The sequence below is a fragment of the Anoplopoma fimbria genome, chromosome 22, assembly GCF_027596085.1.
Source record: "Anoplopoma fimbria isolate UVic2021 breed Golden Eagle Sablefish chromosome 22, Afim_UVic_2022, whole genome shotgun sequence".
Taxonomy (NCBI): domain Eukaryota; kingdom Metazoa; phylum Chordata; class Actinopteri; order Perciformes; family Anoplopomatidae; genus Anoplopoma; species Anoplopoma fimbria.
Window position 1 is genome coordinate 4,161,142 of NC_072470.1, and position 13,405 is coordinate 4,174,546.

Consider the following 13,405-nt stretch of genomic DNA (forward strand, 5'->3'; position numbering starts at 1 on the left):
GGACACAAACTCCTGAGCTTTCCTCCATGTTTCAATACAACATTTTGTTTCCTGTCACTCACTGTTTACCTGAAACATCCGGATAATGTGACTCTCCAAACTGACACGTGTTTTCTGATCTGATGTCCCCTTCGCAAGGCCATCAAAACCATTAAAAATGACATGTCAGATGTTTGGTTTCTCTTGTGAGGAAAGTTTTGTCTCTGAGCCCCTTCACAGAGATGAAACTTCATCATCTGCATTCAACGAGAAAAAAAAGGTCATTTCCCCAAACTTTCTATTTTAATCTTTTGGCTCTTTCAGCAGATAAAAGCAGAACTAGAAGAAATAGAGGTCAAATATCAGGTCAGACATGCATTTCCCATCAAGAAAGCGTCCATTTTACCCTGGTCGGTCAGTCAGTCAGACAGTCGTGGAGACAGAGGTTGATGAAAAATGAGCCATAACAGAAGGGTTCGACTCTGGCTCTGTAATTACTCTACAAATCTCTGATTTCCCCTCCTTCATCTCCAGACTATTTATAGCCGCTGCATTCCTCTCGGAGAATAAAATGATCTCTTTGAGACAGTACAATGCCAGAAATAACAGGTTAGGACAAACATTTGCTGAGGCGTGGTGGGCCTGGCTGACCATTACTGAGTTCCACTGTGGTTTCAGTCTACTGTTTTTTTCCCCCCTCGTCCGTTTATTCATCTGTTATTCTAAATGGCAGTGGGATTGCTGGGGGAGGCGGCGGGGTAAGATGTGATGGTTCAACAAAAGAGCTCGTATGAGCTGCAAGGGAATCACTTTGTAGTCTGGTGGAGCACAGAGAGGTCAGCCGTTGTCTTTCATTAGAGGGAGCAGGATAAAGAAAACACACACACACACACACACACACACACACACACACACACACACACACACACACACACACACACACACACACACACACACACACACACACACACACACACCTTCATGTCTGTGAATACTCAGGTGACTACAGGGCTCAGACCTCCCTCTTTGTGCTCCATTTTGTTTACGTTGCAATCATAGGACTTCTCTGGCAAATATGATCAACTTAGACATGTGGCTTTGAGTGTGAATATGTGTATATGCAATCACGTGTGTGTGTTTAGGTTATCAGAGGAGGAGGCTTTTCTATAGACTGTGCTTCTTGTCAACTTTTGTTTATCATGACAAAACAAAGATCATATGTCATCTGCGTAGCATCCAGGCTTCATATCCAATGTGTTCCCACCGGTATTCATGCCATGCTGCACTGGGGAAAATACATTTGAACATTATGGACCAGATGACCCACCTAGTTCAAGTTAGGTTTTTAAGAGGTTTTTTTTGTCAGCTTTACAGTATATGGAATATGAAGAAAAGTTGTCTCTGTCCTTATTTTTGGAAAATTTCTTGTCCAACTGTAAAATAAAACTTAAACTCTCTCTTACCACAAACTTGAACACGTGTACATAATAGTTCAGATCTGTGACAAAGTCAGTTTTTATCTACTTCTTCATTACCGCTGATTTGTGATTGCTGATTGAGTTTTGATGTGTTTTGTATGTTTTTATCAGCTTACTGATTACTAAAATGACCATTATGCTAACTGTTTTTGCTGATACAACATCCCAAAGTAACTGTCAGTTTCTACCTGTTCTTTATTCTTCTTTATTTTACCCTTATGGACTCTTTGTACAGCCCTTCACAATAAGAGTCCAGTTTAGTCAATGCATTTCTGTCCAGTCGCACATTGATTTTGCCTCCTTTTGTGGCACATTCTCTCTTTCTTTATTAATTTGAGCAGGCCTATGTATGGCAATCTACTATGTTCTCAGCACCTGATAGATGGCAGTGTAGCATGACTGAGATATGAAGCCTTTGGAGGGTTTATGTCTCTATGTTGCCAGATAAAAACCCTTCAGAATGTGGCTTCAGAATGTGGTTTCACTTCACAGGTGTAAAAGAGTTCAGAGTTATGATAATAGGCCTTTTTCACAGCCGACATTTTGACTTGTCATAGAAGGAAAAAGCACAAGTGTTACTAATCAAATTATATAGCTTCTAAAACAACATTTAGTCAAACAGATGATACTAAAACTACTCTCTCTGGCTTTCTCCAGCGGTTGTTTGCTCTTTTGTAAAAAATGCTTCACCACAATGGTGTTGCATTCCACAGCGACACCCGATGATTTTTCTAAATGTAGACCTATTATTTAGGGTTTTATATGCTGGGGCCCTGGCTATAGTTAGTGGGTGTGTGCACACACTGACCTACAATAAAGTAAACACACTCAACTGGGCTATGGCCAGTGAACTCAAAGTGAAGCCAAGTCTCCTTGCTGTTTCTTTTAAACCCTCTTAATTCCTTTTTGTAGCAGGTACCAAATAGTGATTACCACACATGAAGTCAGCTTGTGTGACATGGAGTCAATACTGGAGCTTCTTTTATAGTATCTGTGACTCTATACTCAATACTCTTTGGACATTTCAGCTGGGAGCCTGACTGGTTACGGTTATTTTCAGGGGTGTGGCATTAAAATAACTCTTTTGTTCTGTAACATGGCAGAAAAGGTCACATATAAGTCAAGGCCACTTCTTTCCTTTTATCGACTGTCAAATCAGGCTTAAAAGTCCTCTGGGATCAAAGCAGAGAATTGCCAGTTGTAGCTGTACTTATTTACTAGTTTATGCTCCATGTGACATTTTGAATAAAATATGGTTCACGGGGGAGAGTGACATAGTCATTCTGCTATCATTTCGGATGCGGGATCATGAATTATTTGGCAGCAAGATAACACTAATTTTGCATTAGATTCACGGCCCAGTGCACCTGCAGATTTTTCACCCCCAACACACACACACACACACACACACACATTTGTTGCCCTGCCCCTCCTGACACCCTGTTGTTTGTGCATCCTGAATGTAGGTCAGAAATTTGTGTACGTGTGTGTATGTGTGTGTGTATATGTGTGTGTGTGTGTGTCCCCTTGTGCGTGTGTTTACTGTATGTGGCAGGGAATGGCTGCACAGTGTGCTATGGAGGTCTCCTGACACAACTACAAATATGAATCCACACACACAAACACACACACACACACACACACACACACACGTTATCCAGCGGTAGGTCAGTTTAATATTTCATTTGGCTGATGGACGGCGTCTGCTGCTCTGTGAGCCAAACATCATTACAACACACTAAGTGGCTTAACTCTAATTAGAGCTGAAAATCACATTAAAGCTGCTGCGTGATACAGGAAGTAGCTCACCTTTTCCCATCGCTGGTTTGGGTTGCTTTTTTGAAATGCATGTGGCGCTATCAGATAGAATATTAAAACTTCTTTATACGGCAGCAAAACAAGCAAACAACTACCTGAGCAGATAACACCGCCCTGACCCACAGCAACCGTGGTTTGCACTGTTAGAGCTATTAGCACCGTTAGCTGCGAGATGCTGACTAAGCTGTTGCCATGTTGAAAACCTTTAAAAGCGTAATTTTATAGCTGCTTAAAATGAATCAAGTGTCAGTATACAGATTGCATGAAGTTGAAGGTAGTGTTGGGAAGACTAAATATGGATATCAACTTATTTTATCATGATTCATCATAATAACCCTTTTTTTCCTATCTACATAACTCATTTCCATTTGTCTGCTAATGCACATAAACCATACTTTGGTCAAGCCAGACATTTTTCTTTTAATTTAAATTCAGCAACAACTACGCTAATATTCATTAATCCGTTTTTTGTCCTGCAACTTAGAAATAAAATAAAACCCATCGCACTTTTGTCAGTGATCCTTTGTGTTTGGATGTGTGTGTTTATCTGTATAATTTATGAATGATGAGGGAGTAAACAGCTTCCACTTTGGCAACATGCTTTTGCACTTTGATAGCATGCGTGTGTGCAGTTCTAGTGTGGATGAATTAACAGCCTGTTTATATGTATTCTGTTTATTTGTTTCTTTCTTTTTTCATTTCTCATTCGTTCGTTGGTCTGTGGGTGGTAATAGATAAAAAGGAGTCACCAACATTATTTGACATAATATGTTGCCATCAAGAATATGGAGCCCCAAAGATAATATAGCTGTTTCGTCACATCACCACAATAACTGTTAGCAAACACAAAACAATAACCGCCATTTTCCTACTCATCTGCCATGTCAACAGCAGCTATTTTAACAAAGGAAAACAATGGAAAGTGCCTGTGGCGTCCCACAGCCATACAGTAAGCCCTTATAAGCATTCAGTGGAAAGATTTTGTTCAGAAGGAGGTGGGATGACCAGTGAAAAACACAAAGGTGTAGCAGATGATGTTGCAGAATTGGAGATGCAGTACAAAGTGAAACAATGAAACATCAACGACCACAATTCCTGCAGCGAGGCAAACCACAAAACAACAAATTTGTCTGAGGCCCTAAATATAATTTGGGGTCAATGAGTTGCTCGTTTTTCTGAAGACAATAACAAAATGTAGTGCCACATGAGTGTATGGAAAATCTCAGTTCAAGGGTTGTTAACTTCCAGAAATGGAAATCTATCATTTGACTTAATGTGTCTAAGATTTCCACCCAGTTGCCAGAAATAAACTGTTGGCATTGTGTGTTTCTGCAAACCACAGGATATGTTGACAGTTGAACTTTCATATACAAAAATACATTTCATAAATACGGTGCGTATCAGCCGTGTATCACACATGCAGAAACTCACAATGTCACCTGGTTTATGTTGTGAAAAGTATGGCTCAGGCAACAAAACGTCTTGGTTACCATAAAGACGTAACTTGTGTAAATAAAAATGAACTGACCTTACCTTAACAAGCATAACACCTTTGTGTAATGAGATGAATGTCAAGGTTTGCTATTGATTTCACTCAGGACATAAACAGCGGTTTCCAGAGTCAAAGTCCTGTGTTTGTTTGACCCATCCATCACCACTCACACCCACCCACTGTGGAGTTTGTCTTTGCATACAAGTTATTATACCACGTAACTTTCAATAACAGTCACACAATATATTAAGCATTACGTATCTTCTCAAACTTGCTATAGTAGCTTACACGTTATCCTACTCTCTCCATCAGCATCCTTGTTGGAAACATGAACTTTATAAACCCCAATTTGTTCATCCACCCATCCGTTCCCCTGCACAGCACCATGCTTCACCCATGGTGGGAGTCAGAGATGTCCTTGTTTTCTCCTCCCTCCATCCCTTCATCCCTCGCTGTGTTTGCGCTGAACAGATGCCAGCGCTGGGTAAAGTCCTCTCCAGAGGGGCTGCCAGCAGCATATTGGTTTATAATTAATGAAATTAGGGCCGCTGTCTGCCGAGGAGGCTTCGGTCCCAGCGTAAGATAGACTGCTGCCTGCCAGGAAGACAGACGACTGGAGAGATCGAAGAGGACAGACAGGGAGAGACAGATGTAGTCGGATCATTGTCGATCCACTGTAACGCCATGGTGGTATAGGCAACACATTCACGATCTTCATCTTCTTTATCGGCTTGTCTTCTTTTAAAAGTAGGATCTGCTCCAATCCCTGACACTGGTGGCTTTAAAGGGACAGTTCAACCTATATTTCCCCTCTTACCTGTAATTTCAATATACACAAAATGAATCAGTCCCAGTTAATTCTGATCAGACCTTTGAGGAAAGAGAGAGCAAGAGGGTCCAAAATGGAGGACTTTTTCTGCACAGTTTTAGTAACTGGTGAATGAAAAGTCACCTCCCAGCTAGCCACTTCAATGCTGCACAAGCAAACTAGTAAATAATCCACCTGCACCAATCCTTTAGCTCTTAATACTATGCTAAAGAAGTAAGCAGTTATGGAATGCATGAGTTCCCCATTGACTGCTAAATAAAATAAATTGTCATTCTATGCAAATTTAAATGCATATTAAATATTGATACTTGAATTAATAATTTGGTACGTTTTGAATGAAATATTTAACGTTGTTTTGTGCAGATTATTTGACATTTATCAGCTGAGGACCTCGGCAAGACCCTGCTGTAAAAATAATGGCCACAGTCACCACTGAACAGAGAAGACGTGAGAGAGAAAGAAGTCTAATAAAAGGGCCTTTTTTTTTCACAGCGGACATTTTGACTTGTCACAGGAGGAAAAGCACGGGTGTCGCTAATGACATTAACGCCGGTTTTGTTCTATTCAAGTGTCCCAGTAAGACTTGACAGTGTGACAGCAAGCCAGCATGCACAATACCACGACCCTGAGCCTGAAGCAGCTTAATGGGACTCATTCATTTTGTTATTTACACCTGTGCTTTTCCTGCTGTGACATGTCAAAATGTCTTCTGTGAAAAGGCCCATTGTGTTTGGTCTTCAAAAATAAAGTAACACAGGTGTGTTTCTGACAGAATAACACACGAGCAAGGCCATTTTGATCCGTGGATGATGGTGCGTTAATGACAGTGGTCATGACACACACACACACACACACACACACACACACACACACACACACACACACACACACACACACACACACACACACACATATTCATGCCTGCTAACCTTATTTTAGTCACTTGTGAGTTCTCCTCCTTGTGAGTTAATGCCGTTAGAGCGGCTCAATCCAGCAGCAGCCGTTAATGCTCTCCTGCTGCGCCCCGATGCAGCCGAACCTTCAATCCACCTGACTGTGACACGATGCTGCAGCCACACCAGATAGCATTACGCACTCAGTTGACCTTTACCAGGCTTTTTTTTTCTCCATGAAAGTTGCTGCGCATCTTCTTCATGGGTAAATCTGAGAGTTTTTCTTGACCTCTGGGCATTTTCTGCACCGTGAAGTTCTGATCATACATTCATAGTTTACACCTTTGTTTTCCCTCCTCAAAATGTCTGAAATCAGATGCTCATAGATGCAGGGACAACTCTCCCCAGATCATTATTCTCAGTTTTTGTTAGTTTGCCGGCTCTTCAGATTCCACCGCTGCATATAAAACTTGCAAACCAATCTGTGCAGCCACAATATACATAAATATTTCAAAAAGTTGACTTCAGTTCAGTTTCTGTGCAGACTTCCTCTGATCTCCGGCTCCATTGCTTATCTGCTGCACCAACTCTCTCTTTTTCCTGTAGTTAAGTGCAGACCTGACTCTCAGGCATCATGTTGATAATGCAGCTTGTTTGTCTCAAAACTTCACTGTTATGACATTTGTATTCGATCACATTATAAACAGGCAGTGTGGCTGGCTGGCATTGCCGAACCACTAATTGTTGTAATTGTTAGCAGGCTGCAAGTATGTGCTGCCCGTCTGAACGTTGTGTGCGTATGTGTTTGTGTACATGAACACACTCATCCTGGTGTGTGTGTGTGGCTTTTATGAGTTTCATTTTGTGTGCATGCATGTGTGTGTGTACCTGTGCGTGTATTGATTTGTGTGCATGTGTGATTACTACTCTGAAGACCTCCTCTCTCTGTTTACATCCCAGTTGAGCTTCAAACACTCATGGTTAGATATCGGATAGGCAGAGGAGAGGAAGAAAGGAAGGAAGGAAGGAAGATGGAGGATGGAGGAGGGAAGGAGAGAGTAAGGAAAAGCAAAAAAAGAGAGATTCGGAGAGGGCAGAGAAGTCTGTCACCACAACTCTCATATAGCAAAATACATATACAACACTACTGAAACAAGGTTTGACATTTTGGTAGATTTGTGCTTATTTGAGTCCTTGCCAACAGTTTGATGGCGTCATTACGTTAAATATGAAGCTAGATAAAGTTAGCTTAGCTTAGCATAGAGACTGGAAACAGAGGGAAAGAGCTAGCCTGGCTCTGCACAAAGGTAAAAAAAAATCTATGAGCATCTTTAAAGCGCACTGATTTACATAAGCCTTGTCATCACCGTGAGGTTGCCAGGAAACCAGCAGAGTCATCAGGAAGTCACTTCTCTCAGCCAAGAAAAAGTTTGGCACGTAAACCCACACAAGCAGGTCACAACTTGATGTTTTTATATTTTGTTTTCTTTGCAGATGAAGCAAATTAAATAGCCCATAACATGTTAAACAATGAGAAAATCTGCTTCCAAAATTTAAGGCGGAGGAGGTTCAGTTTGTTGGTTTGTTTGTTATGGAAAAAACTCTTGGCCCAATTTTTTATGAAACTAAGTGGAAGGATGTAGTATGAAACAAGGAGGAACCCATTACATTTAGAATACCTTCTGTGACGACCCCTCCTTTCCAGTAGGGGTCTATGTCCTTTTTGCTGTCTCGTTGTTTTTCAGGAAGGTGATCATCATCTGATTAGCCACACCTGGTTTAGATTTGTTACGAGCGGCCCATACAAAGCGAACATCGCTGCAGCTCTGTCCCTCTAGATGCCTAACTAAACTCCCCCCCTTGTCTTCAGGTGTTACTTGTGGTGGGCACTTATGCACTAAAACCCGTAGGCCCGGTAAAGCCACCATTAACTGGCAACCCACCTGCAGCCTCGGACGTGTCCCCGAGACGACTGCTCCAACCACTTTGGTCACCACACTATCAAAACCCCCCAACCAACTCCAAAGGGAATCCGCTCTTAATCCTAACAGGGACAGAACAACAGTGATTTACTCACAAAGTATAGAGGCCCAACAGAACTCTGTGGCACAAAAATGACCAGCGTTACACAGCTCGGCAACACAAATACACTCCTCAGGAAAACTACTCATACAGCTGCTCACATTTACCAAAAACAGGAAAACGGCCTACTCACCACACTCGTCCATGTCTCCCAAACAACAAGATTGCATCACTCACCAAAACGAGGTGAGCCTGCCTACCACTGATCCCAGAATCAGTCTTTGCAGATCAATTTATAACCAGCAACAACTTCACTAAACTAATCTAAACCAGGTCAAACAAGTCATTTTAGATAACTTACAGTACTTAGAGAGGAAACACCTGTGATTGACTGGTCGGTCGTACACGGTTACACGGTTACAAAAATGTGACTCAAAGTAAACTTGAAAACAAATCTAAACATACTTTGTTCCGTCTTGTGCGAGGGAGACGGGGAACCAATGGACGAGCAGTGAGGAGCGCTGCCGTTCATCGGGCCCATGGCGGCACCGTGGAGGAACAGCCGGTGTTAATCCAACCCAGTAACGGTTCAGCAGGCTGCAGTGGGAACCAGTGGAGGAGGGAAAGAGCGTGAAATCCCCGGCACCTGGTGGCTCTTTCTGCACAAGAGTCTGCAGCTGGTGTCGAGAGCCCACAGCCACTCGGCCAGCTGTGCTTCCTCGACGGCTCCTCTGGCTTCCACTGAGGATTCACAGATCTGCTTAAGGAGTCAAAGAGTTCACCTGTGGTCACTTATCCACCTTCTATGTTATGGATACGATGTATTTGGTTTGATTGCACACTGTGGAAGTGATCCCTTGTTCACTGTGAGAAAAGAGAGATGTTCTTTTATTGCAATTTGTCACTTTTCTTTTCAAATAATATTAAATTTCTAGGGAAAGTTTTTGCATCCCGAAGCCTAAATACTGCTTCACCACTCTGAACATTATAACCTTATGTTTCTCACACACTATAGCATGCTTCTAGCTTGTGAGCTAGCTAACGTCTTTGTTTAATGCAAAAAGTTTTAGCTGTTGGGGGCAAAGGAGACATCAGTTTGAGATTGCTTCAGTTTTCGGGTTGTGGTGTTACCTTTATTTTCTGTGAGTTTAAAAATGTGAAAAGTTGTTACCTAACTGGACTTTTTCTATAAGAAGATTCCGTGTTGGATTATTATTAAAAGTCACCAGTGGTGGATCTGCTGTGAAATCCAGGGTGATGAACCGAACTCACTGTGCAATGACACAATTATTTACAGAGCGTGAATTAGGCCACGGCTGCCTTATGTAATCTCAGAACTAATAGCTCATTGACTCTCGTTTTAAGCTTGTCAGACGGCCGAAGCTGTGTTTCAAAGCTCGTGGAGGCATTAAGAGTTGCGACGCTGCTGTTCATACAGTCGATTTAGTTTTAACACCATTTCATACATAAGATAACTGATTTTTTGTTGGTGGTGAAGAAAGAAATTACTTCCTTTTTTACCTAACTGGTCTACTTTCTACAATCTGAATGATGGTTTTGTATGTTAATCTTATGCTGCAGACTTTAACAGAATAACAGTTTTTATGAAACCATTCTTAGCCTCGTCTATGCTCACAATCAGCTGAAATGAGGTTCCTCCAAAAGGTTTCAATAGGGGGCCCGACACACTCCCCTGTGGAACTCCACATGACAACTTCAGAGAGAAATTAAGGATAAAATGAAAAGATTCTCTCACAATATCAAGTTTAAAAAAACATTCATCAGTCGCGGAGAAACACACCACATGACCCAAATATAATTTGCCCATTCTTCAAGTTTTCTCAAAACAGAGACTGAACACTCTTATTTTTTTATTTATATTAACAACAACTATAGCTTTTTATGGAACACTAAATTATCAGAATCCAGACTTCTAGAGGCCTTATTAGTCTTTAAAATTTGCTTTGAAATGTCTTTTTGTGGGCGTAAAAATGTTACTGGCTCAATGTAACGCGATTTAGAGACGCACATCAAAACCTGCTGGTCGGCCACTAATGCACCAGAGCCGCCATAATGAAATGTTTGTTTTTTAAGGAGATGTGATGTGGTTGTTTTCTGACTCGTTTCATCTTTGGGTGTTTTAGGGGTGTTTTCACCATCTGTGTGTGTGTGTGTGTGTGTTTGTGTGTGTGTGTGTGTGTGTGTGTGTGTGTGTGTGTCATGGACCAAAAGTTGTGTGTTGAGTGTTTCTTCATTAATAGTTTATATAACCTCTAAATGTCTAGTTTTTCATAGGTTTCGCCTTTTTTCAAACCAGTAACTTTCTACTCAATACTTTCTAATTCATGGATTGAGGATGATGTTAGTTGCATTGCTGGAAAAAGTTTTTTAAAAAAGGAGCAACTTTTAGATTTTTACAACGGATAAGTCAAGCAATCAGAAAACCAGACGGGTTCTTTTTTTGCCTGAGTTCAGCCTAAACCACTTCATAGTATGTAGAAGTAAAAATAAAAAAGAACATCTTGCATCGCATTATAGAGCCAGTATGGTGGGTCAGTGATGAACCAGGAAGTCATGCTTACTTGAAATGTATGATAACTTTCATTTCGATAATCATTTTAAATCACCCTTTGTTGTCACTTTCAAATCAGTGTTTAAGAAAATATAGGTCATTAAATTGTTAAAAACGTGTTTGACGGCTTTCTGTGTTTGTCCTCTGCACTCGATTTATGAAGTCGTGTAACGGAACTGTTGCATCCCCAGATATTAGCAATGAAGCTGGGGACTAAAATGTTGGACAGAACTATAAAAATAAAAGCAGGAATGTAAAAAAAAAAGATAATTCTCAAATGCTTAGCTTTGCCCTTTCTGTTAAACACACACACAACATTCCCTAATGAGCATGCAATGCCTCACTGTACTGTTCTCTGCATACATGGCATTGCAATACACACACACACACACACACACACACACACACACACACACACACACACACACACACACACACACACACACACACACACACACACATAAGTCTCCAAAACATCACACACAGTGCGACGTGTTGGCTTCACTGATAACCGTGTGTTGTGTTCAATGGTGTGTAAAGTGCTGCCGCTGCGAGTATTAGCCTGTTTATCAGAGTGTGTATTAGCGTGCTGGGGGGGCAGTGTGTGTGTGTGTGTGTGTGTGTGTGCGTGCTAGCAGGGGATCACAGGTGTGTTTGTGAGCTCCACAGAGAGCCTCCTCTCCCCCCATAACCCCTACGCCCCCCACCCTGAGCATCCTGGGTAATATCAGCACACCGAGCACCTGCGTCCCTATCCCACAACACACACACACACACACACACACACACACACACACACACACACACACACACACACACACACACACACACACACACACACACCTCTAATGGCTCTGTATCAGCCCGCCATACGGCTCTAATAGCCAGCTGTGTGAGCAGAAATCCAGTGGACCGTACCAACACTCACTGATGCAGTTGTAATATTAGATGTGAGTTAACTACGATGAACACGCTAAACCAGGACAGTTTATGCTTTAGCTGGGATTTTCTTTAACTAAACTATTTTTAATGACACACTTCTTATGTACATTTGTCTTCTGGACACAAAGAGTCTGCATCAAGGAATCCTCATGTTAAATTTAGTTACTTTCCAGAACAACGACAACGGTTTCTCATCCTGGTTTCCACTCCAGTTGAGCTGAAAATCACCTAATGTAATGTGAAACACGAAACAAAGTCGAAAAAAAGTTGTTTACTCCCCCTGTTTTTGCTAATGGGAGCAAAATCCATAAAATTAGCTCTCAAACTCAAGTATGAAAAGTGTTACTACCTGCAGCATCTGATGCACGTCAGGTCAGCACCTGCAGCCAGTGTTTTCTAACCCACACTCACACAGTTATCACGTACACAACAGCACATGAATGCATCTCCATGGTCTCTAAACTTAGAAACACTTTCAATGGAAGGGCTGCTCAGTTCTTATAGTTTTATATTTCATATCTATCAACAATAATAACATTGTACATCCAAGTGAAACCCTTGAAAGTTTGTGAAATTATTGGGGGAAATCAAGGCATTAAAAGTTTTTGAAAGTAGACGTGGGCCACTGAAGTGCTTGGATTTATATTTTTTGTGCAAGAATAGAAATTAAAGTTCTTTTGATATTTTTTTTTCTACTGGAAAATGTGAATTCCAGGACTCTTGGCCCGTGTTGGGTCTTGAATTTCATGTTTAAGGTGTGGGAACCCTGTAAACAAAACTTGCAGGTTGGTCAAACTTATTTGGAAGTGAAATCAACGGTAAAACAAAGACGTTTAGATGATCTGGAAAAAGTAGACTAGCTCCCAGACAGCTCCTCTTTCTGATCAAATTCTGTATAGATGGTTATTGTAAAGGTTAGAGAGGAGCTGATGGCCTAATCCCATTGATATGAGGGGCTGCATGGGAGGCTTTAACAAGAAGGACCACTGGGAGCCGTTACTTCTAGTCTTTTCAGCTGGTCTGTAAATATGTATCTACTTAAAGCCTAACACTTAATCGACCAGAGGTTGACAGATGGAGACGCACACATTTGTTAGCGTGGCTAATGTTCAGCTGCTGAACTGTTTTCAAATTGTTATCAGGTGTCCTGGCAAGTAAAGTCGACATGAAGCTGCACAGTGAGTTTGCTACGACTCGTAAATTAATCGGTTTGTAACGATTCCCAGAGCGAAGAGGAGAAATATGCAGATCATATGTACACGATGATAAATGAGGTGCTGTGTTAAATAGACACATACTAGCTGAGTGTCTATTATACGCATATCAATAAACTTTAACATGAATATATATTTCATAGACAGAGTTACATTCACCTAAATG